General features: G+C 35.8%; 1 pseudogene; it reads right to left on the bottom strand.

Annotated features, from left to right (window-relative positions):
* Positions 1-14,012: 14,012 nt before the first annotated feature.
* Positions 14,013-26,743, bottom strand: LOC143594536 (beta-amylase 7-like; annotated as a pseudogene).
* Between the last annotated feature and the right edge of the window lie 411 nt (positions 26,744-27,154).

Below are 27,154 nucleotides of genomic sequence, written 5' to 3'. Positions count from 1 at the left end.
ATTAAACTCTAAGTATATTATTAACTTCTTTTCAAAAAAGAAAATTAAAATAAAATATATATATATATATATATATATATTAAAAACGAATAATGTAAAACCACAATTCCCTCAAGCCATCAGATTGCTTTATTTGTAAATAAAGGCTTCTCACGCATTTGACCCGAATTCTCGGGTAAAGGTCTCACAAAACTCAGATAGCTCTTAAACGGGTTATAACATCTCATTATATTAAAAATTAATCTCATCAAATATTTGACATGAAAATCCTATAAAATAGGAATATACTAAAAATTAATATCCTATTTTATTTAAAAAAAGATATTATTTATAATTAAGAAACAATTTTATAATAAAGAAATAAATGGGTAATGGGTATCACCAAACCCAGATAACTTTTAAACCGGATTATAACATATCATTTATTTGTTTGAAACCATTTTATCGTCAAACCTCAAGTATATTAATTATTAATTTTCTTACAATAAATAATATTAAAATCCAAATACATATGTGTGTGTGTGTGTGTGTGTATTAAAAACGAATAATGTAAAACAACCCACGTAATACGAGAGATAAAATCTAGTATCTATAATATATATAAACGAAACCCCTAAAATCTTATGTGTCGTGATGTGGTCGCTCCCCTCTTTTATGGAAGCCACTAGATTGCTTTATTTTTAATTGAGGTCTCTCATTGATTTAACCCAAATTCATGGGTATGGGTCTTACCAAAACCAAATAGCTCTTAAACGGGTTATAACATCTCATTAAATTTAAAATTAATCTTACCAATTATTTGATATGAAAATCCTATAAAATAGGGATATACTAAAATTTAATATCCAAATTAAAAAGAAAAAGATATTATTTATAATTAATAAAAAAATTTATTGTAAAAAACATAAACGGGTCATGGGTCACCAAATGCAGATAACTTTTAAACGGGTTATAACATATCATTTATTTATGAAACCCTTTCATTATCAAACTCTAAGTATATTAGTAACTTTCTTACAATAAAGAAAATTAAAATCCAAAAATAAATATTAAAAAACAAAAAATGTAAAACAACCATTCTCTCAAACCATCAGATTGCTTTATTTGTAAATGAAGACTTCTCACGTATTTGACCCGAATTCACGGGTAAAGGTCTCACCAAACTCAGATAGCTTTTAAACGGGTCATAACATCTTATTATATTAAAATTTAATCTCATCAAATATTTAATATGAAAATCCTATAAAATAGGGATATACTAAAAATTAATATCCTATTTTATTTAAAAAATATATTATTTATAATTAAGAAACAATTTTATTATAAAGAAAATAAACAGGTAATGGGTATCACCAAACCCAGATATCTTTTAAACCGGATTATAACATATCATTTATTTGTGAAACCATTTTATCATCAAACCTCAAGTATATTAATTATTAAATTTCTTACAATAAATAAAATTAAAATCCAAATATATATATATATATATATATATATATATATATATATATATATATATATATTAAAAACGAATAATGTAAAACAACCCTCATAATAAGGGAGATAAAATCTAGTATATATATATATATATATATAAACGAAACATTTAAAAACTCTCTGGTTGCTCCCTAAATTTTCTCAAACCACCAGATTGCTTTATTTGTAAATAGAGGTTTCTCATACATTTGACCCGAATTTATGAATATGGGTCTCACCAAACCCAGATAACTCTTAAACGGGTTATAACATCTCATTAAATTAAATCTATCTCACCAAATATTTGATGTGAAAATCTTATAAAATAGGGATATACTAAAAATTAATATATGATTTTTTAAAAAGAATATTATTTATAATTAAGAACAATTTTATACTAAAAAATAAGCGAGCTTGGGTCTTACCAAACCCATATAAGTTTTAAACCGGGTTATAACATCTCATTTATTCGTGACACTCTTTTGTCATCAAACCCTATGTATATTATTAAATTCCTTACAATAAATAAAATTAAATTTCAAAAAAATATATAAATATTATAAACGAATAATGTAAAACAACCCCGAGATAAATTAAATTAAAACTTAATCTTACTAAATATTTGATATGAAAATCATAGAAAATAGCGATATACTAAAAATTAATATCTGATTTTAAAAAAAAAATATTATTTATAATTAAGAAACAATTTTATATTAAAAGAATATAAGCAGGTCATGGGTCATCAAATCCAGACAGGCTTTTAAACCGGTTATAACATATAATTTATTTGTTAAGCCCTTTAATCATCAAACCCTAAGTATATTAATAACTTTCTTATAATAAAAAAATTAAAATCTAAAAAGTAAATATTAAAAACGAAAAATGTAAAACAACCCTCGTAATACGGGGGATAAAACCTAGTATGTATCTACCTATTCTAATAAGGTGAAATAATTGTGGACACTTATCATCTTTTTGGTTAATTCTCACAATATTTTTCCCTCCAAAACTAATATCTTAATTAACCATAATATATGTAATATATAAGTAAATATTCGCTTTCCTTTTTTACTTAATTTATATTATGTCTATATATTTTTATAAAAATAAATATTAACATATTATTTACTATGTATTTCAAAATACATGGTGAAATCAAAAAATCAACAATAAACCATGTTTATCAAAGATTGAATAGAGTATAATTTCAAATGTTATCATTAACATATTGTACTGTGTGTATCATAGAAGATTGTAAAGAAAAACAAAGCTCGAATATGCTTTCATTTTAAAAAATAATTTTTTATCATTAAATTATAAATATATGCTTAAGAACGTTGTATGGGAAGCATGTCATGCAAAACTATGCTTAAATGAAGCAAAATATTCACAAAATAGAATGAGTTAACATGCTATTTTTTATGTTGTATGACAAAGTCGAGAAGCTCCTTGAAATTTGTCCAAATATTTTTCATGGTATAGCTCAGAAAAACATAGTTTTTGAAGAACATTCGTCGTTACAATTTAATATTTTTCCTTTCCTTCGATGGGTTATATTTAGGCTGAGTGGTTAGAACTACTATTGTATGAGAAGTCCTATTTTCGAAATTGGTTAATAACCAAAATTCTTTTCATTATACATATATGACACTGAGAATGAAATTTTCAATTAGAAAAAGCGTTATCGGGTATGTTTTTACATGTGCATTTTTTTATTAAGTTCATTTAAAAAATCATTTTATGATATATATAAAATTAATTTATGTACACATAGTATAGATACAAACATAAATTATTTTTTCATATACGTTATGTAACTATTTGTTTTATTTGTAATTTTATAATTTAAATTATTCCATGTGTGACACGGGCTCTAAAGCTAGTATATATATAAACGAAACCTCTAAAATCCTATGTGTCGCGCTCTGGTCTCTCCCCACACCTTAGGAAGCCACCAGATTATATTATTTATAAATGATGAGCTCTCATTGATTTAGCACGGTTTGACCCGGATAACTCTCACGGGTCATAACATCTCAAACCCTCTTTATTTAAAATCAACTAGTATTATGAACCCCCCGCGTTACGGGGGGTGGGAGTATGAAACCGCAACTGAAAAAGTAAGGGCGTCCAAACAATACCATAAAATCAGTCATAATCAAAGAAAATGTTAGAAGGCTCAGAATCGCTAGCTCATTGTAGTTGCATATAAGCTGCCATGCCAAAACACTGAACATATCAATATTTTATGGACTTTAAACCATTTTAGAAGTCAAAAGTTATCAAATTAGAATGCAAATCAGTTACAACTTTCACAACAAAAGGGTCAGGCGAGGCGAGCATCGTAGCCCTCAATTTTCAGCTACACATCATAGCATCAGCATCAAAAAAGTTTTAGAAAGCTCAGAAATGATAACTCATTGAGTCATTGTAGCTGCAAATAAATTGCCACACCAAAACAATCAACACAACAATATTTTTTTTGATCATCAAATTTGACTTTCAGCCATCTAAAAGTCATAAGTCATAAAAATTAGGGGGAAAAACAGATATGAACATGTTGCTTGTTTCATAATTGAAGACTCAGGCGAGCATCATTTCCCTCAATGCTTAGCCGTGCATCATCGCATCAATATCGAAGTGGATACAGCTGACTAAACATAATAGTATAACCCTCTCATGCAATACTCAATCGTTCCGCCTCGGGCTTTGATTGTTAAACGATAAACAAACATCTAAATAAACCAACACAACATAGTTGCATATGTAAAAGTGGTAAACATAAAAATATCATCCACTTACCGAAGCAAACAGTCTAACATAGCTCACAATATATATAACACAATAATGCATCAAATGAAGGACATGCAAATATTGGTAACCAACCTACTTATGTTATCATCATTGAACAAAAGTAACTTGATAAAGATTATAGTAAATCAAGTTATCACTGCTGTCAAATTGAAGAGCTTAGCTGTGGGTGAAACCATTCGAACAACTAATTAGCCTACTTGTGCGTTGTGTTGGTACTCGGGCGCGAAACTATTCAATCAACTAATTAACCTATTTAGGTGTTGAGTTGGTCCTCGGGGTTGCAGTTCTTTTATCTCTAGCCTACCCACCATAACTATCAAATTACATTTATTCATAATAACCACAAAACTAAATTAAAAGTAGAATGAATGATAATTTTTGAAGTAATTAGATGACACTAAAAGAACTAATTATAAAAACTATTTATATGGAATCTCCATCACCATCTTCTCCTTGTCAGCTCCAACAACCACTATCTATTGGAAGTTCGGGTATATTTGCGTGTGAATAAATGTCTTAAAAATGGAAGTGGTGCATTTCGTAACTGATAGTCAATGACATTAATGATCATTAAATAGTAATGATTATTATTTGATGTTTCATTGCACTAATAATGACCATTATTATGATAATTACTAAGTATTATTATGCACTAATGGTCAATAATAAGTTACAAGTTTCATTGTTATAAAACTAGATGAAATGTTTCAGTTCATATGACCAGAAAAACACACAACTCTCTCATCCTCTCCGCTGCAACATCATTGCGGTTTCATTTCAGACAAGTGGTCAAGTTCGGCAGTCCGCTACTGCTTCGAACCGGAGTACCCTGGGAACAGACCGCGAATATTTTTAAGGGAATTGTGTCAAACACAAGCCCGGTTCACCGTTATCATTTATTGTTTCTATTCATCTGTTTCCGGTTCTAATTCAGGAATACCAACAAACTTAAACATACTACTAATTGTTCATGTGTCTTTCGTTTCAGACAGACAGACAGAATGGAATCCTAGGCATGATCACTTTCGTTTCAGACAGCCATGATCGTTGCTTCTGTTGTTGCTATCATGTAACGCCCGTTAATTTACGGTTTAAAGATTTAAAGTTGTAAAGTATGTATAATTCTCGGGACTTAACCGACACTTCTCGGAATCCTTCTCGTCATCCCGGTACGTTATAACCTTTAACCTTTCAACCAAAATGTTAATTCTTTATAATTGGAGGGACTAGATGTGAAAATTGTTTATAACATAAACAACCTAACCCTAACCCACTCTAAACCTGCGATCGGCAGCTTCCAAGACCCCTCCCCCCTGCGATTTTTCTTTTTCCAGCCAAGGTGTGAGCGTTAAACACCAATTAAAGGTTAGTACTATGATTCCCCAAGTCCTATACACCTTAATTGATCATATTAACGCGCTTATTGGTCGTTAGGGTTGAGTTTTGATGATAACAGTTTGCTGACAGATTTGTATACGTTTATTGTAGGGTCTGTAACACGATGATAATCCATTGTTTTTGATCGACTGTTGATTCCATGATATTCTACTTTGAGTCTAGTTTCTAGAAAGGTATAATATGTAATTTTTTGACGAGATTTGAATGGTTTTATGAATTTATAAAATCGAGTGTCAAAGCTGATGCGGGATGACGGACTCTGGTCTGTCTTCTCGACATCATAACTCTTTTTCGACAAGTCCAAATTAGTTGGTTCCACTTCTGGAACTTAATATTTTGAGTTAAGAATCAAACCCAATTAGAATCGTTTAATTTGGTTTGGTAATGAATTTTATAAAAATAAAACCATTTTGTTGCGCACTGAAATAGCTGCACGTATCTTGCTGTGTTGGAGGAATTTTTATAATTTTTGTGTCCACTAGAAAAATATAATAAAAATATTTTTATAAACCTAAGACATTTATTAAAGTCTGTTAAAAATTTAATAATTTATTTCAAAGTTTATCCTATGTAATTAAATGCATCTTCGCATGCTAAAATCTGCACGTTTTACTTGTTATTGATCGATAAGTTCGTTTTAGGCTTAACCGGTGGATGTTCAGTTGTGTTCTTGTCGAGGCTATTTGATATGAGTTTTTGTACCACAATCTTCCTAGGTATGTGCCGTATATCATACCTAAAAATCATGTTCATTGGTGTTCGTTAGATTGGTCAACTAGTTGTAGCTTGATTGTTAGTGTTCGGTTGACTTGAATTGTAGTTTGTTGCGTTTAACGCGAGGGTGGAAGTGATTAATGACCAATTCAGCTTGGGGGAACTTGGTTTGATGTACGGACTGTTGAAAAATCATTTTTATAAGTTATGGGGCTGAATTGGTTGTCGGTTACTCCAACGGGTCGGTACAACGCGCAATTGCGTTTATTGAGTAGTTGGTGCGTTGTACTTGCGAGTTACCGACCCATTTGATTCGTGTAGCGTCGTGTGGACTTGTTGGCCGTGATTTTATCATAATGGGTCCACACGGGGCTGAGTTGGATGTTAACGGCCTAAACGACTCTTAAACGCGCGTATTGGTATCACCTAGTGCTTACAGGGGTAATTTGGGAATTCTTTATTCCCGGGAGTATCTAAGGGTTGTATTGGTGAATGTGAGGCCTTAGGGGCTGTTGTGATTTAGTTTGATGAGGTCGAGGCTTTAGGTGACCCGAACCTCGTTAGAACGTCTCGTAGGATAAACGAGTCATCTTGATGTCATTAGTATTGATTGAATGTAAACCGACAGGTGTTTGAATCTTGGGATTACTTAGGGATTCTCTAGCTCGTGGTGAATCCGTGTCTCGCGTCAGATGAGTTCATGATGCCCCTTTTTAACTCTTTTAAGTTTTGGGCTAGCATGCACACCTAAGTGATTTTCTTGATGAAACGTTTAAACTGTTTTACATAGGCTTGCTAGTATATGGTAGGCCTTGGGATGTTATAGTATATATATATACATTATTGTTTGGCCTATATTTGGCGATGTTGTACTCGTATCGACTACTGATGTTACGTATGCCTACTTTGTGTTTGCATACGTTGATGAGATGTTACGTGTTTGGGTTGTACGTTTGCTCGACCCTGATGTTATTACTTGGATGTTATATATATATAGGGATGCACTTATAAAGATGTTTATATGTAGGTTTGTATATGTATATATACATAAGGATGATTATTTATCGAAGACGATGGTCTAACTGATGTATCCCTTTTATAGTTTAAAACCTTGGGAATGACTATTATGATTATTATGTTGATGTTATTTATTAAAACTTGAACTCACTCAGCTCAAGCTGACTTTGTGTGCATGTTAGTGTGAGTTTCAGGTTAGGAGGTGGATGCATTGCCGCTTGGACGTGCACGAAGCTACTTGGACGGTGGTGAGCATACTTAGTCGGATGTTTCAATAATAATAAACGTTTTCTTTTTAACATTTATTATATACATTTAAATTGGTTTTGGGAACTTATTTTATTATTTATCTTTTCCGCTGAATTATACTCTGAATTGGTTATTTTAATGAAATGTATATGTATTATTTTCAAGTTTAAATATTTTTATAAGTGTTTTGTATGAATACCAGCTGTGGGGTTCGGGGCCTTTCATATCACAACCAATTTGGTTGCACCACTGCCTAATGCAGTTACGTCTCATGCTGAAAAACTGGAAAAATTCACCGGTATGAATTTTAAAAAGTGGCAGCAAAAGATATTCTTTTATCTGACCACGTTGAACCTTGCGAGGTTCTTGATTGAAAACGTTCCACATGTTGATAAAGGGGAAATGGATGCTCATTCGGTGAGCGCGGTTCAGCCTTGGAAGCATTTGGATTTCTTACGCCGGAATTATGTTTTGAATGGTATGGTGGATGCATTGTACAATGTGTAATGCAAGGCCAAGACTGCCAAAGAATTATGGGAGTCTTTGGACCGCAAATACAAACAGAATATGTCGGTGTTAAAAAGTTCGTGGTGGCTAAATTCTTGGACTTTAAAATGGGAAAGGCTCCATCCTTGGTCCTAAGGAGAGAATTTAAAATAAATAAATAAATAAATAATATTAATACTAATAATAAAATAAAGTTCCAAGGAACTTGTTACCATTGTGGAAAGCAATACCATATGGCCAATGAGTGTAAGCTTCCAAAGAATGAAAATGCTCGACAAGTAAATATGGTTCGTGAGGTTGATAACCTCTCGATTATGGTCACCAAAGTTAACTTGTGTCGAAGCAAAACAAACAAGATCGTCATTCAAAAAGATTGAACGACTCATCGAACCCCTCGAGATGATCCACGCTTATGTGTGTGATCTAAAAGTAATTCCTACTCGTGTAGGGAGTAAGTACTTCATCATGTTTATTGATGATAGTACAAGGTATTGCTATGAGTACTTACTTAAGAGTAAGGATGAGGCTATTGATAAGTTTTATCTTGTTTAAAGTCGAAGTTGAGAATCAACTAAATCGGAAAATCAAATGAGTAAGGAATGACCAAGGAGGTGAATATGTTTCACCTCTTGTTGATTTGTGTGAAAGAGATGGAATCATACATGAACTCATGTCTCCTTACTCCCCTCACTCAAATGGCATAGCGGAACGCAAGAACCGCACTTTGAAAGAAATGATGAATGCCATGATGATAAGTTCTGGTATTAGCCGAGACTTGTGGGGGGGGGGGGCAATCTTATCGGCGAATTATGTCTTAAACATGATACCCAGTAAGAAAAAAGATGTAACTCCATACGAATTATGGACGGGAAATAAACCATCATATAAATATTTGCGAGTATGGGGGTGCCTAGCCAAGGTAGTAGTAACACCACCGAACCGGCTATTAATAGGACCTAAAATAGTGGGTTGTATACTTATAGAATACACTCCACCTAGTGGTGCATTTCGTTTTCTTATGCATAATTCCAAGAACCCTGGAATAAACAAAGGCACCATACTAGAATCAAAGGATACATCATGGTTTAAACATATATTCCATGCTTGGGTAAAGGAAAACCAAGTTGTTTTAGACCGGTTGAGGAAATTGTTTTAGAAAACGAGGGTGCAAGAGATGAACCTCGAGAACAATCTGAAATAGAGGAAGTTGAAATTAGAAAGAGTAAATGGCAAAAGACTGAAAAATCCTTCGCCTCTGACTTCCTTACCTACATGGTAGAAGAGGAACCTCAAACGTACCAACAAACTTAATGATATAATTATCATTAATTTCAGTTTCAAATGTTGCACTAATGATCATTATTCTGTTTTATTACACTTTAATGATCATTATGACGTTTGTTATGATTTTTATGATAATTACTAAGTATCATTATGATGTTTTTTATGATTTCAAATGTTGCACTAATGATCATTATTCGGTTTTATTACACTTTAATGATCATTATGACGTTTATTATGATTTTTATGATAATTACTAAGTATCATAGCCATCAAAGGTGAGATACATTCTATCTTACAAAATCATACTTGGAAACTAGTGGATCTTCCTCAAGGATGTAAACCACTAGGATATCGATGGATCTTCAAGAAGAAGATGAAACCAAATGGCACCATCGATAAGTATAAGGCAAGGTTGGTGATCAAGAAGAAGATGAAACCAAATCTGGCTTCCAGATACTAATGGAAACTGTAGCACACAACATTAGTAAGTGGTTAGGCAGACAGACAACGATGGCCAATTGTGAATAGAGCACAACTCTCGTTTATGAGGCCTATCAAGACAAAATTTTCCTAAGTAGATACGTTTAGCATCGTCTATGCCCACCTTAGTCTCCAGACAGCTGTAGCACGTAACAAGAGAGTAAAGTAATAGTCGCCCTTGTGTAGTCACTTGTGAAAGAGCCTTTTGAAGATCCGGCAGGGAACTTATGTGGGATCTCCTCCCCAATGGTGCTTTTACGAAAGGTACGGTCACGGATGTGTCAACGAAACCCTTTCACCTTGAAGGGATAGGCTAGAAATCAAGTGCGGTGCTGTAGCTCCAAACACTTGAAGTTTCGCAGTATGCCTCAAGTGTGACTTATAGTAGGATGGCATGGACTATTGATTTAAATTGGGATTAATTTTAAATATTACCGAATAGAGTAAAAGTCCAGTTTTACTTTATTGATCGAGACAACTTGATGAACCCTTTCATCTCTCAGGACACTTAGTTTTAAATAACCTATTAAAACTAAGTTTGTCGTGATAATACCAACCAATTTTTAGTTAATTGTTTTACCTATTAAGTTATTAGTTATGGAAAATTAAATTTAGTTTAATTTTGCAAAACATGATTGGTTAATTTATTGTAATGTATTTGGTATTAGGTTGGTGGTATTATAACCTATTATAATTAAGCAAGCAACCACAATAGCAAATAAGAACATGTAAATCTTAAGTGGCCAAGATTAGTGATTGATCTTGCTAGAGCCTATTAGCAAGATCAATCGGGTCAAGGGGTCACAACACAAAACAACCACAAGGATGGACTCTTGGTGCATCCCGTCATCTTTGGTAACTCCCACTGACTTCAAGAACTCCATAAGCTCGTCCTTGGTTTTCTTCGGGTCTTCTTCATTACAAAATTACACTAATACAAGTAATGAAAAACTAAACCCTATCTATTACAATTTTGAACCATCAAGGTGGCCAAAAACCATAAAATAAAACCGAAAACTAAATACAACTTTTGAACCATCCATATGGCCAAAATAAAAATCATTCAACCAAATAAACAAGGTCGGGCCAGATTTATATATTCAACGAAAACTAAGTCGGGCAATATTTTGGTCAAACAAAATAAATAAAATTTTGACCAAACTAAAATTGCCCTAATATTTTATCTAGATAAAAAACGTCAACTACCTTGAAGTTTATGATGTAGAGTCAGTGAAAATACCGGATTCGACTCGTATGTTGTAACCAAGGCTCTGATACCACTGTTGGGTTTCAGTGGTGATCAGTTAAAATTTTGTTTATTAAAAACCGGTTCGATAAAAGTGGTTAATAATAATTAATCTTATTAATAATAGTTATACGCAGCGGAATATATAATTAATCAGCACCGAAACTAAACCCGACAGGATCCGGTTACAGACAATTCGAGTACGAGTTAAAACATTAAATATATAATTATAAACTAACAATATATTTAAGTATTGTTAACCTCTCATCACAATTAATTAGGTAATCATAATTATAATAGTAGATTACGAATTTATGGTAATCGTTGTCATCTATCCTTTCTGTATAAGATATCAATTGAACAATGAGACATGGATTAGGTTCAATCTCATATGGCGTTCAATCATTATAGTTCTCGATCTAGAATCAAAGTGTTCCAATCAAACACACAGTTAGTTTGGGTGAGGCCTCACACTTTACCAGTTTGAATCAACGAGGCCGCCAAGATGTCTAACTGTTACATATCATGTAAGAGTACAGAATCCCAACTTGAATACATACAACTCCCACTGAACTTCAAAATTTTGTTTATTAAAACCGGTTCAATAAACGTGGTTAATAATAATTAATCTCATTAATTAATAATTATACGCGGCGGAAAGTATACAATTAATCAGCACCGAAACTAAACCCGACAGGATCCGGTTACAGACAATACGAGTACGAGTCAAAACATTAAATATATAATTACAAACCCAATGGGCCAATAAGTCCACCTCATGCTACAAAGCCCGTTCCATGTAATTTTATCTCGTTAAAGTGTCAAGTGCGGTTAACTAACTTAAGCGGTTTTATAGTTCGTTACCTCACGGTGTAACTCTCACGAGTCATAACCCGGTTGGCCGTATTGACTTACCCGAACCGGTCCATAATTCCAACAGTCTCCCACTTGGACGGTTTCCTGTTAAGTTACTCAATACTGACAGCCAGCGGTGCTCTAGCTACACATAGCTGCCCCCAACAGGTTATAACGTTTTAAATTCATTAACCAAAAATATCTTGGAATACACTATTGCAAGATAACAAATTTATGGTAATCGTTATCATCTATCCTTTTTGTATAAGAGATCAATTGAACAATGAGACATGGATTAGGTTCAATCTCATATGGCGTTCAATCATTATAGTTCTCGATCTAGAATCAAAGTGTTCCAATCAAACACACAGTTAGTTTGGGTGAGGCCTCACACTTTACCAGTTTGAATCAACGAGGCCGCCAAGATGTCTAACTGTTACATATCATGTAAGAGTACAGAATCCCAACTTGAATACATACAACTCCCACTGAACTTCAAAATTTTGTTTATTAAAACCGGTTCAATAAACGTGGTTAATAATAATTAATCTCATTAATTAATAATTATACGCAGCGGAAAGTATACAATTAATCAGCACCGAAACTAAACCCGACAGGATCCGGTTACAGACAATATGAGTACGAGTCAAAACATTAAATATATAATTACAAACCCAATGGGCCAATAAGTCCACCTCATGCTACAAAGCCCGTTCCATGTAATTTTATCTCGTTAAAGTGTCAAATGCGGTTAACTAACTTAAGCGGTTTTATAGTTCGTTACCTCACGGTGTAACTCTCACGAGTCATAACCCGGTTGGCCGTATTGACTTACCCGAACCGGTCCATAATTCCAACAGTCTCCCACTTGGACGGTTTCCTGTTAAGTTACTCAATACTGACAGCCAGCGGTGCTCTAGCTACACATAGCTGCCCCCAACAGGTTATAACGTTTTAAATTCATTAACCAAAAATATCTTGGAATACACTATTGCAAGATAACAAATTTATGGTAATCGTTGTCATCTATCCTTTCTGTATAAGAGATCAATTGAACAATGAGACATGGATTAGGTTCAATCTCATATGACGTTCAATCATTATAGTTCTCGATCTAGAATCAAAGTGGTCCAATCAAACACACAGTTAGTTTGCGTGAGGCCTCACACTTTACCAGTTTGAATCAATGAAGGCGCCAAGATGTCTAACTGTTACATATCATGTAATAGTACAAAATCCCATCTTGAATACATACAACTCCCATTGAACTTCAGATTATTCCCAAGAAATGCCTTTATAGCTGGTAGTTACGCGACAGCGGTTGACACTGATCAAAGAATAGCCTTTAGTAAACGAAAGTTCCAATATGTATCTCAGGTCTAAGGATACTAAAGGAGTATACCAGATGGGTAACCGAATTTATGGTATTCCAAGTATTGTTAACCTCTCATCATAAAAGAAAAAGATATTTTTTTATAATTAATAAACAATTTTATATTAAAAAACATAAGCGGGCCATAGGTAACCAAATCCAGATAGCTTTTAAACGGATTTTAACATATAATTTATTTATGAAACTCTTTCATCATCAAACCCTAAGTATATTATTAACTTTTTTCAATAAAGAAAATTAAAATCCAAAAAATAAATATTAAAAAACAAAAAATGTAAATCAACCATTCTCTCAAGCCATCAGATTGCTTTATTTGTAAATGAAGGTTCTCACGTATTTGACCCGAATTCACGGGTAAAGGTCTCACCAAACTCAGATAGCTCTTAAACGAGTTATAACATCTCATTATATTAAAAATTAATCTCATCAAATATTTGATATGAAAATCCTATAAAATAGGGACATACTAAAAATTAATATCCTATTTTATTTAAAAAAAAGATATTATTAAGAAAAAAATTTTATAATAAAGAAAATAAACGGGTAATGTGTATCACCAAACCCAAATAACGTTTAAACCTGATTATAACATATCATTTATTTGTGAAACCATTTTATCATCAAACCTCAAGTATATTAATTATTAACTTTCTTACAATAAATAAAATTAAAATCCAAATATACATATATAAATATTAAAAACGAATAATGTAAAACAACCCTCGTAATATGGGGGATAAAATCTAGTACTATTATATTACTAGATTTAAACATAGTACCTCTAAGGCAGTGCGACCTCTTAGAACACGTTCCTTGTCAATCCCCCATGAAAAACATTCCGGATTGGGTCTTCAGGATCTATTAGTGAAAATTATGTCGGGGTTGCTTCGACCGATCTCAGCCACCCTATGTGGTAACGGTAGGCACACATCATCACCCACATTTCCTCTACATTCATGAAAAGACATCACTACCTAAGCCAACTTAGGAAATAATCACTGGTTTTGTTTTGAATATATCCAGTACGTGTTGTTAACATAAGCATTTGACATAATTTATACCTTCAACTTGAGTTTAAGCTCGCGTACCATCTGGAACAGTCTTTTATATCCCTTCCATTTGTATTCTTGTGGGACATGTGCTTCCATTAGGCCCCACCAATAGTCAATCATTACACCATCAACATTAACTGACTTCAAGACCCTTAATTGCTTTAGAATACTATCAGGATCAACAAGCTCACACTTCATATTAACAGCTCCCAACTGCAGAGGATTTGTAACACATCACATACACATTTGAAGGTAATTTAAGTTCAAAAAGGAAGCCTACGAAGAGTAATAAGTCCATCGAGAAACTGCACAACAAAAGGGTATGGACTTACGAGAAGCAATACATAAACAGGAACATAAGGAGTCCTAGAAAAATCCTGTTCCTACAAGTTGACCGCAAGCCAACCTAAAGAAGTTAAGAGCATGTTGTAAATAATATGTACATAAGGAAAAAGATTATTTAGAAATAGAAAATTAATACAAAAATCATCCTAAAACCTGCCCACCGCCAATAGAATCTACAGAGACGCCTATAATGGGATCATCCTGACCATCAACTTCAACTCCAAGCATGTGAGACGACTATGAACGAGCACTTGCTGAGGTGTCATAACCAGAAGAAGAAGGAACATAGAGACCCTTCATGTTGGAATTATGGACCGATTCGGGTAAGTCAATACGGCCAACCGGGTTATCACCCGTGAGAGTTACACCATGAGGTAACGAACCATTAACCCGCTTAAGTTAGTTAACCGGGTTAGATACTTTAACGAGATAAAATTACATGGAACGGGCTTTGGAGCAAGAGGTGAACTTATTGTTTATAACTAATTAGATTAGTTAAACCTAATTAAGAGTTATATAAATATATGATATTTTATAACCTTAACCCTAACTTTTAACTCTAAGCCAATTAACAAGTTCATCTTCTCTCTTCCTCCATCCTAGTAGCCGGCTACCTGCTTCACCGCCGCATGCCCGCCACCGCCTGCCGGTGCCACCGTTGCCTGTCCGCCGCCTGCCGCCGCTGACCAGCCGTCACTGCTGACCGCGTCTACAGCACTACCACTGCTGCCGTTGTCGTCGTGCACCGCCACCGTTGGTCGTTGATCTCGTTGTGTCACCAAGCTCGGTTCGTTAGCCTTCGGTAAACTTAAATATATCGTTAGTTTAATTATATATTTATTGTTTGACTCGTACTCGTATTGTATGTAACCGGATCCTGTCGGGTTTAGTTTTCGGTGCTGATTAATTATATAATCCGTTGTATATAACTATAATTAATGAGATTAATTATTATTAACCACGTTTATTGAACCGGTTTTAATAAACAAAATTTTAACTGATCACCACTGAAACCAACAGTGGTATCAGAGCCTTGGTTACAACATACGAGTCGAATCCGGTATTTTCACCGGTTCTACATCAAAAACTTCAAGGTAGTTGACGTTTTTTATCTAGATAAAATATTAGAGAAATTTTAGTTTGGTCAAAATTTTATTTGACCAAAATATTGCCCGACTTATTTTTCGTTGAATATGTAAATCTGGCCCGACCTTGTTTGTTTGGTTGAATGATTTTTATTTTAGCCATATGGATGTTTCAAAAGTTGTATTTAGTTTTCGGTTTTATTTTATGGTTTTTGGCCACCTTGATGGTTCAAAATTGTAATAGATAGGTATTAGTTTTTCATTACATGTATTAGTGTAATTTTGTAATGAAGAAGACCCGAAGGAAAACCGAAGACTAGCTCATGGAGTTCTTGAAGTCGGTGGGAGTTACCAAAGATGATGGGATGCACCAAGAGTCCATCCTTGTGGTTGTTTTGTGTTGTGACCCCTTGACCCGATTGATCTTGCTAATAGGCTCTAGCAAGATCAATCACTAATCTTGGCCATTTAAGATTTACATATTTTGTTTACTATTTTGGTTGCTTGCTTAAGTATAATAGGTTATAATACCACTAACCTAATACCAAATATATTAAAATAAATTAACATGTTTTGCAAAATTATACAAAATTTAATTTTCCATAACTAATAACTTAATAGGTAAAACTATTAACTTAAGATTGGTTGGTATTCGCGACAAACTTTGTTTTAATAGGTTATTTAAAACTAAGTGTCCCGAGAGATGAAATGGTTCATCAAGTTGTCTTGATCAATAAAGTGAAACTGGACTTTTACTCTATTCGGTAATATTTATAATTAATCCCAATTTAAATCAATAGTCTATGCCATTCTACTATAAGTCACACTTGAGGCATGGTGTTTGGAGCTACAGCACCGCACTTGATTTCTAGCCTATCCCTTCAAGGTGAAAGGGTTTCATTGACACATCCGGCTTTTTCACAAGTGACTATACTAGGGCGACTGTTACTTTACTCTCTTGTTACGTGCTACAGCTGTCTAGTGACTAAGGTGGGCATAGATGAGGCTAAACGTATCTACTTAGGCAAATGTTGTCTTAATAGGCCTCATAAACGAGAGTTGTGCTCTATTCACAATTGGCAATCGCTATCCGTCTGCCTAACCACTTACTAATGGAAAAGAAGCACTATGTTCTCGATGGACCTGTTCCAACCGAGCCTGAAAACAATACTGCTGATGCCAAGAGGGTTCTTGACAAGCATATGGATGACTCGGCTGAAGTCGCTTGTATCATGCTAGCCATCATGTCTTACGAGCTTGCAATAGTCTTGGAAGATTTTGGTGCCTATGAGATGCCTGAGCAACTCAAGGGCATGTTCCAGAAACAAGCATGTCAAGAACGCTATGACACCATGAAGCAGCTTATCAGCTGCAGAATGGAACAGGGATCACCTGTTAGTGCGCATGTCGTCAAGATGAAAGCGTACATCGAACAGCTAAGGAAACTTGATTATCCCCTGTCAGATGAAATGGCAGCGGATTTCATCCTAAACTCTCTTCCCAGCTCTTACGACCAGTTCGTAATCAATTTCAATATGAATGGCTGGGTGAAGACAGTGTCGGATCTTCATAGAATGCTCAAGACGGCTGAGATGAATATTCCCGCTAAAAACAATCAAGTTCTTATGGTTCGATCTGCTGGTGTCGCCAAGCCTAAACCCAAGAACCGGGGTCATAACGGTAAAGGCAAGAAGAAGGTTACTGTTGCTGCCAGGACTGCCACCAACACTAACAAAGGTGTTGCCAAGGTACCACCACCGCCTCCTGAGGAGCGCAAGTGCTACAAGTGCAACGAAATGGGACACTAGAAACACAACTGTCCTGACTACCTTGCTGAGCTGAAAAGGCAAAGGACCAATGGTGAAAGCTCCTCTAAAGGTATTTCTATTTACGTTATTGAACTTTTCACTGTGTCTAGCAACACATGGGTATTTGATACCAGATGTGGTTACCACATCGTTAATGTCTTGCAGGAGCCTAAAAACTGGAAGAAGCTGAAACAAGGCAGCATGGAACTCATCGTTGGTGATGGGAAGAGAGTCCCAGTTCTTGCAACTGGCACATATCGTTTTGCTTGTCCGTCTAGCCTTGTAGTTACTTTGGATAACTGTTTGTTTGCACCTGGTTTGACCAGAAACATTATTTCAGTTTCTTTATTATTTGAACAAGGATTTAAGTACGTTTTTAATAGTATTGTTATTTCTGCCTACTTGAATGATATCTTTTATTTTGAGGCTAAACCTTGAAATGGTATTTATGAGGTTGATGTTCAAATAAACAATAATGTATATAATCTTTCTAAACGTATCAGATCTGGCATCAATGATACATTTCTATGGCATTGCCGACTTGGCCACATAAGCAAGGGACGAGCCAAGAGACTCCAATCCGAAGGGATTCTTGAATCCACAGGACCGGACTTTTTTTATGATTGTGAATTTTGTTTAGCTGGCAAACTCGCCAAAGGCTCCTTCACTCATAAGAATGAACGAGCAAAGGATCTGCTGGGAATCATACATACTGATGTATGTGGTCCATTCAAAACCATGTCTAGGAATCATGAAAGATACTTCGTTTCTTTTATTGACGATTACAGTCGATATGCCTATGTGTATCTCATGAAACACAAGCATGAAACCTTTGAAAAGTTCAAAGAGTTTCAAAACAAAGTTGAAAACCAACTCGGGAAAACTATTAAAATGCTTTGATCAGATCGAGGCAGAGAGTATCTCAGCTCAGAATTCATACATCATCTGAAAGAGCGTGGAATTGTTTCACAGCTCACTCCACCCGGCACACCCCAACACAATGGCGTGATCGAGATAAGAAATCGAACCTTGCTAAACATGGTCCGATCGATGATGTGTAGAACTAACTTGCCTCACTCCTTTTGGAGTTTTCCCTTTTGACCGTCGCCCGCATTGTCAATCTGGCTCCAACTAAAAAGGTAAGCCAAACCCCATATGAGATATGGCATGGGCGAAAATCCAATTTGTCTTTCCTTAGAGTATGGTGATGTGATGCTTATGTCAATAGTGATTCTGACGATAAGCTCGATCCTCGCGGCGTAAAAGTTGTTTTCGTCGGATACTATAACCAAAGCGGATATTATTTCTTCCATCCTGATACAAATGTGATTTCTATCAAAAGGAAGGGCCACTTCTCGAGAAGGAAATTCTCGATCGAGGAACTGGAGATAATATTGTTGATCTTAAAGAAATTCAAGAACTACAAACTACCGCAGAGGAAGTTGGAACGTCTGATCAACAAGTTGTTGTTGCTGATACATCAGACATGAACACAAGTGTTCGAAGAAGTAATAGTACTCACGTACCGAATTCTAAATACCTGCGGCATCTAGATGGTCCCTAAGTCCTCTTAGTAGCCGAGTCAAGCGACGAACCTACTACTTACAAATCTACTATCTTAGATCCGGAATCTGAGAAATGGCAAGATGCCATGAACGCCGAGATGCAATCTATGCGTGAAAATTAAGTCTGGAACTTAGTTGAGCTACCCCCCAAGTGTCGGCTGTAGGGAGCAAGTGGATTTTCAAGAAGAAAACCGACATGCATGGAAATGTGCAGACTTATAAAGCACGGCTAGTCGCGAAAGGTTTTATTGACTATGATGAAACCTTCTCGCCCGTTGCTATGACTAAGTCGATAAGGATATTACTTGCCATAGCCGCGTACTATGACTACGAGATATGGCAAATGGATGTCAAAACTGCTTTTCTTAATGGACATCTTTCTGAAGATGTCTATATGGTTCAGCCTGAAGGTTTTGTAAGATGAATAAGTCCATTTATAGACTTAAATAGTCATCTCGCAGCTGGAATCTTCATTTTGATGAGAAAATCAAAGAGTTTGGTTTTATCAAAAATGAAGATGAGCCTTGTGTTTACAGAAAGGCTAGTGGGAGCACTATATCATTCCTCATCCTGTATGTGGATGATATACTGATCATTGGAAACAACATCTCTATGCTTAAGGAAGTTAAGAACTGGTTGGGCTCTTGTTTCGCAATGAAAGATCTTGGTGAAGCTGCTTATATTCTAGGAATTAAGATCTACCGAGATAGGTCTAAGCGGCTTCTAGGGCTGAGTCAAAATACATATATAGACAAAGTAATGGCACGCTTCTCTATAAATAACTCCAAGAAAGGAGCTCTCCCCATGGCTAAAGGAACCGTGTTGAACAAATCGCAATCTCTGGCAACGGACATTGAAACTAAGCACATGCAAGAAATTCCATATGCTTCAGCGATAGGTTCTATCATGTATGCTATGTTATGTACTAGACCTGACGTCTCGTATGCGCTGAGCATGAATAGTCATTTTCATCAGAACCCTGGCATTGCCCACTGGACTACTGTAAAGAACATTCTAAGGTACCTGAAAAGGACAAAGGACATGTTTTTAGTGTTTGAAGGAGTGGAAGAAGAGATCACTGTAAGGTGTTACACTGATGCTAGCTTCCAGAATAACCAAGATGTTTCTCTCTCACACTCTGCTTGGATGAAGAAATTCTGTAAGGCCCCGAACCCCGGGAACCCCACAGTTGGTATTCATTCAAAACACTAGTAAAATAATTAAACTTAAAAACAATTATTTTCATTAAAATAAGCAATCCAGAGTATAATTCAGCGGAAAACATAAATAATAAAATAAGTTCCCAAAACCCGGGAATTTTGCCCAAAATCAACATAGTTATCTTTAAATAAAAATTTTCAAAAATAAATGTTTAATAGTAAAACTTCAATTCCCGTATGCCCTTCACCGTCCAAGTAGCTTCGTACACGTCCAAGCGATAAGGCATTCTCTTCCTAATCTGAAACTCACACTAACATGCACACAAAGTGAGCTTGAGCTGAGTGAGTTCAAGTTTTAAGTAAATAAAATCAGTAAATAATAGTTATGATAGTCATACCAAAAGTTTAAAAAAATAAAAGGGTTTAAATGTAAAACAGGATTATAAAACATTCCAAGAGTTTAAAATATAATACGGGATACGAACAGTTAGGCCATCATCAACACTAAGTATTCGTACTTAGACATCTATATACATCCATATATTTATATCCCTATAAATACCGTCTAAATAATAACATCAGGGTCGAGCACACGTACAACCCAAACACGTAACATCTCATCCAAGTAATAACATCAGGGTCGAGTACACGTACAACCCAAACACGTAACATCCGATGATGATTATGCCACACGAGCCTCCCCCCCCACGGGCTTTTCAGGGCCCGCCACAGGATTTAAGAACCTGAGTCGTATAGTTTGGCCCGGCCAAGATCACCATCCATCCGTATGCAAACACAAAGTAGGCATACACAACATCTCGAAACGACTACAACATCGCCAAATATAGGCCAAACAATAATTTATATATATATATATATATACATACTATAACATTCCAAGGCCAACTATATACTAGCAAGCCTATATAAAATAGTTTAAACGTTTCATCAGGAAAAATCGTTTAACACTAGGAATTAATACTAGGCCTAATAGCAACCTCGAGCCTAGACCACAAGAAATTTTAAAACCCGAGTAATATATTTGACCCGCCAAAATGATGATCACGCCACACGGGCCTCTCCACCACGGGATTTGAAAACCCGAGTAATATATTTGACCAGGCCGTGATCACCATGCACACACACATCAATAAGCCTACTCACATCATTCTTAGTCACGAGGAACTAAATATCATCACACAACCGTAGGCTATAAGGTAACACATACTCATACATACATACATACCTCCATACATTCATACATATATATATATCATCCCAAGACATTCCAAATTACAAGTAAGCCTATGGGCCATAAGGTAATATATATAAATCAGTCCAATACATGAACTAAGTAAATAGATCTACTCGTATTCAATTACTACCAAGCCTATTAACATCATCGAGTCTAGACCATATTCAGGTATATAACCTTAAGGAATATAAGACCATAAACGAGTCTACAATATCCTAAGGCATAAAATATAGTTCACAAATAGTTTCATAAATGTCCAAATATGAATAAGTCTATGTAATACCATCCAAATAGTTGTAACGAGTAAAATCGTATAAAATTGTATTACGGTGTGCATGCTAGCCCAAAACTTGAAAAGAGTAAAAAGGGCATCATGAACTCACCTGGAATCGATCGAACACCTGCAACGAGTTAGGAAATCCCTAAGTGCACACTCACAAGTAAGGGCCTGTAAATAGTACACAACGCATTAGTAAACTAGACCGTAAGAACACTCTTGCCTAATGGGCCGTTCAAGCCCAACACTTTGGCCCAAGGCCCAACACTTGGCCCAAGGCCCAACAACTTGGCCCAAGGCCCAATACTTTACCTCAGCCCCTAAAACCCTTCAACTAACCAAATCGACCCTTAGGTACTCCCGGGAATAAAGAATTCCCAAATTACCCCCGGAAGCACTAGGTGATACCGATACGCGCGTTTAATAGTCGTTTAGGCCATTAACATTCAACTCAGCCCCGTGTGGACCCAACATGATAAAATCACAGTCAACAAGTCCACACGACGCTACACGAGTCAAATGGGTCAGTAACTCGCAAGTACGACGCACCAACTACTCAATAAACGAAATTGCGCGTTGTACCGACCCGTTGAGGTAACCGACAACCAATTCAGCCCCATGACTTATAAAAATGAATTTTGAACAGCCCATACGTCAAACCAAGTGTCCCCGAGCTGAATTGGTCGTTAATCACTTCAACCCTCGCGTTAAACGCGCCAAACTACAATTCTAGACAACCAAACATAACAATCAAACTACAACTAGTTGATCAACTTAACGAACACCTATTAACATGATCTTTAAGTATGATATACAGGACATACCTAGGAAGATTGTGGTGTAAAAACTCACTTCAAACATCCCCGACAAGAACACAATTGAACATCCACCGGTTAAGCCTAAAACGAACTTATCAATCAATAACAAGTAAAACGTGTAGCTTTTAGCATACGAAGATGCATTTAATTACATAGGATAACCTTTGAAATAAATTATTAAATTTTTACCAGACTTTAATAAATGTCCTAGGTTTATAAAAAAAATTTTATTATATTTTTCTATTGCACAAAAAAATTATAAAAATTCCTCCAACACAGCAAGGTACGTGCAGCTATTTCAGTGCTCAACAAAATGGTTTTATTTTTATAAAATTCATTACCGAACCAAATTAAACAATTACAATTGGGTTTGGTTCCTAACTCAAAATACTAACTTCCAGAAGTGGAACCAACCAATTTGGACCTGTCGAAAAAGGGTTATGACGTCGGGAAGACAGACCAGAATCCGTCATCCCGCATCAGCTTTGACACTCGATTTTATAAATTCATAAAAACCATTCAGATCTCGTCCAAAAATTACGTGTTATACCTTTCTGGAAACTAGACTCAAAGTGGAACATCATGGAATTAAGAATCGATCAAAAAAATGGATTATCATCGCGTTACAGACCCTACAATAAACGTATACGAATCTGTCAGCAAACTGTTATCATCAAAACTCAACCTTAACGACCAATAAGCGCGTTAATATGATCAATTAAGGTGTAAAAGACATGGGGAATCATAAAACCGACCTTGAATTGATGTTTTCACGGCTGAAACTTGGCTAGGCAGAAGAAAAACGAGCAGGGGGGGTTTGTGGCCGATCGGCTGCTGGGAATAGAGTTAGGGTTAGGGTTTTTCTTTTTTTAATATTATGATATAAAATAAATTACACTCTAGTCCCTCCAGTATGAAGTGTGTAGCAACTTGGGTGGAAAGTCAATTAATTCAACTTACGGGTATGACAAGGAGGTCCCCAAAGTAAGCCGGTTCAAACCCGATAAATATACAAACTCTACAACGTGCATGCCGATAAACGAAAATGTCGGGTGCTACATACTAATATAATACTTTAAGTCGTAAGAGGGGATGTTTTGGGAAAAAGGATGGACAAACGGACTTTTAAAACGTATTACAAGGCTCTAAATTAGAAAGATGAAACCCCGGCTTTTTGACCAACATTTATAAACGATCGAGCCGATTAACGAAATTTACGGGCGTTACAAATTCATAGCCCACCTCGATTTGGTTCCAATTTTTCTGAAACCGATCGATGTAATCTATGATAACACAGGAGCCATTGCTCAAGCCAAAGAGCTCAGATCTCATCATAGGGCCAAGCACATTCTAAGTAAGTTCCACTATATACAGGATATACTAGAACGAGGAGACATCATAATAAGCAAAGTAGACAAAGATCAAAACCTAGCAGACCCGTTCACTAAACCGATGACTCAGGACAAGCATGATCATCACAGAGATGCTATCGGTCTTAGATTAGCTAGTAGTTTGTTTTAATTTAGTATTTAGATGTGTGAACATTTCAAACAGTTATACTTTAAGATCTCTTTTGATTTAATGGTTAAATGCAAATGTTGAATAATATAACTGTGCTCGGTTTTAATACGTTTAATCCATGAATATAGTATTCTAAATTATCCGTAGTCGGTCAGACCCATGGGAACGACTCTGAATTAAGACTATTCTGACTTTGGACTCAAGGGGTTGACTTCCAAACTCACAGACATCATTATGAATGACGTTGGATGTAACTCGCATCAAATCATCTTCATGGATCTTAGTCATAAGATGGTTTTGATACTGGTATACTCATTTAGTATCCTTAGACCTGAGATACATATTAGAACTTTCGTTTACTAAAGGTTATTCTTTGATCAGTATCAACCGCTGTCGCGTAACTGCCAGTTATAAAGGCATTGGTTGGGAATAATCTGAAGTTCAGTGGGAGTTATATGTATTCAAGATGGGATTCTGTACTCTTACATGATATGTAACAGTTAGACATCTTGGCACCCTCGTTGATTCAAACTGGTAAAGTGTGAGGCCTCACCCAAACTAACTGTGTGTTTGATTGGACCACTTTGATTCTAGATCGAGAACTATAATGATTGAACGCCATATGAGATTGAACCTGATCCATGTCTCTTTGTTCAATTGATGTCTCATTCAGAAAGGATAAATGACAATGATTACCATAAATTCGTTATCTTGCAATAGTGTATTCCAAGATGGTTTTGGTTAATGAATTTAAAATGTTATAACCTGTTGGGGGCATCTATGTGTGGCTAGAGCACCGCTGGCTGTCAGTATTGTGTAACTTAACCGGAAATCGTCCAAATGGGAGACTATTGGAATTATGGACCGGTTCGGGTAAGTCAATACGGCCAACCGGGTTATGACCCGTGAGAGTTACACCGTGAGGTAACGAACCATTAACCTGCTTAAGTTAGTTAACCGGGTTAGATAGTTTAACGAGATAAAATTACATGGAACGGACTTTGGAGCAAGAGGTGAACTTATTGGCCCATTGGGTTTAAAACTAATTAGGTTAGTTAAACCTAATTAAGAGTTATATAAATATATGTTATTTTGTAACCTTAACCCTAACTTTTAACCCTAAGCCAATTAACAAGTTCATCTTCTCTCTTCCTCCATCCTAGTAGCCGGCCACCTGCTTCATCGCCACCATCACCGCTGGCGCCTGACCGGCCACCACCGCCTGTCCGCCACTGCCTGTCGGTGCCACCGCTGCCTGCCGCCGCAGGTCACCGTTGTCCGCCACTGCTGACCGCGCCTACAGCACCACCACCGCTGCCGTTGCAGTCGTACACCGCCACCGTTGGTCGTTGATCTCATTGTGTCACCTAGCTCGGTTCGTTAGCCTTCAGTGTCTCAACCGGTTATTTATTAACCGAGGTAAACTTAAATATATCGTTAGTTTAATTATATATTTATCGTTTGACTCGTACTCGTATTGTATGTAACCGGATCCTGTCGGGTTTAGTTTTCGGTGCTGATTAATTATATATTCCGCTGTGTATAACTATAATTAATGAGATTAATTATTATTAACCACGTTTATTGAACCGGTTTTAATAAACAAAATTTTAACTGATCACCACTGAAACCCAACAGAGGTGTCATAACCAGAAGAAGAAGGAACATAGAGACCCTTCATTTGGCACGCCTCGTCATTCATCCCTATTGGACAGGTTTAGGATATCCCTCTAAGATAAGCCATCTGGTTCTGCTAAAGTGGCCATGAGGGAGATGAAGTAACCACAGTAGTTGATGCACCAGTAGCAGGTCTCACACCCTGCGCATTCACATATATTATGTATGTTTGACAAACTTGGCATATATGCAGTTATTGCTCTTGCAGAGGAATTTAATACAAGATAGTAACAGCCAGCAAGGCATTGGTATTGTATGCTCCATGTGGATAATAATATCTTGATCATAAACACATAATTATACGTGTGATCTTGAAGGAAAGGTGGTTCCATCAGAAAGAACAACCCAACCAGCTTCCCGAGCTAGGGCTGCAATCACATCATTAATATCAGCTCTAACCCTAAGATTATAATTCCCATGTCTTCTAAGACCTACCAAGATCTTTAAAGTAATCGCTCTACGTTGTCGTACACAAAGGTTTGTTCTCTCCTTTTATTCTGTTGGTCTACACCTTCTTTGACCGCCTCCTTCTGGGGTCAATTGGTCTTGAAACTGCTGCCGATATTGATGTTGATGCTGAAACCTGTTATTGGTTCTGTTTGATGTAACAAGTCCACCATCAACACCTACCACTGTTGGTGTTGAGTTATTTTCGACATCATCTTCATCATTCTCGCCTTCTTCTTTCACATCCAATCCCATTTCTTCACTAGTCCTGAATCTCTGCATATCAGTCTCCATAACTTGCAGACTACAAGGGTTATATTAAGGCCTCAAAATGCTAGAGACATAAGATTCCTCTCATGGTCAGCTAGGGCTGGCATATCGTGTATACCCGTACACGATAAGACACGAACACGAAATGGGTATACTTGTACACGACACGAAAACTTTTCGTGTACCTGTATCCTAAACACGAACACGAACCTGTTAATACATGTAATACACGATAATACACGATAAGAGCTGTTTAGAAACACATTATTGACAACTTGTTTAGGGAAATAAAAGTCGTCGAAAGTTCATAAAAGTCTTAAAATAAAACATAAATCCATGATCCTTAACAATTTTAAGACAAAAAACCATAGAAGCAAACAAAATTAGTTGAAAGTTCATAAAAGTCTTAAAATAAAGCATCCAAATTCTAATCAA

The sequence above is a fragment of the Bidens hawaiensis genome, unplaced genomic scaffold (genome assembly GCF_021521415.1).
Source record: "Bidens hawaiensis isolate Kalapana, Puna unplaced genomic scaffold, B.hawaiensis_p1.1 tig00043787_1, whole genome shotgun sequence".
NCBI classification, from domain to species: Eukaryota; Viridiplantae; Streptophyta; class Magnoliopsida; order Asterales; family Asteraceae; genus Bidens; species Bidens hawaiensis.
The sequence above is the reverse complement of the archived record's forward strand: the minus strand, read 5'-3'. Positions and strand labels throughout refer to the sequence as shown.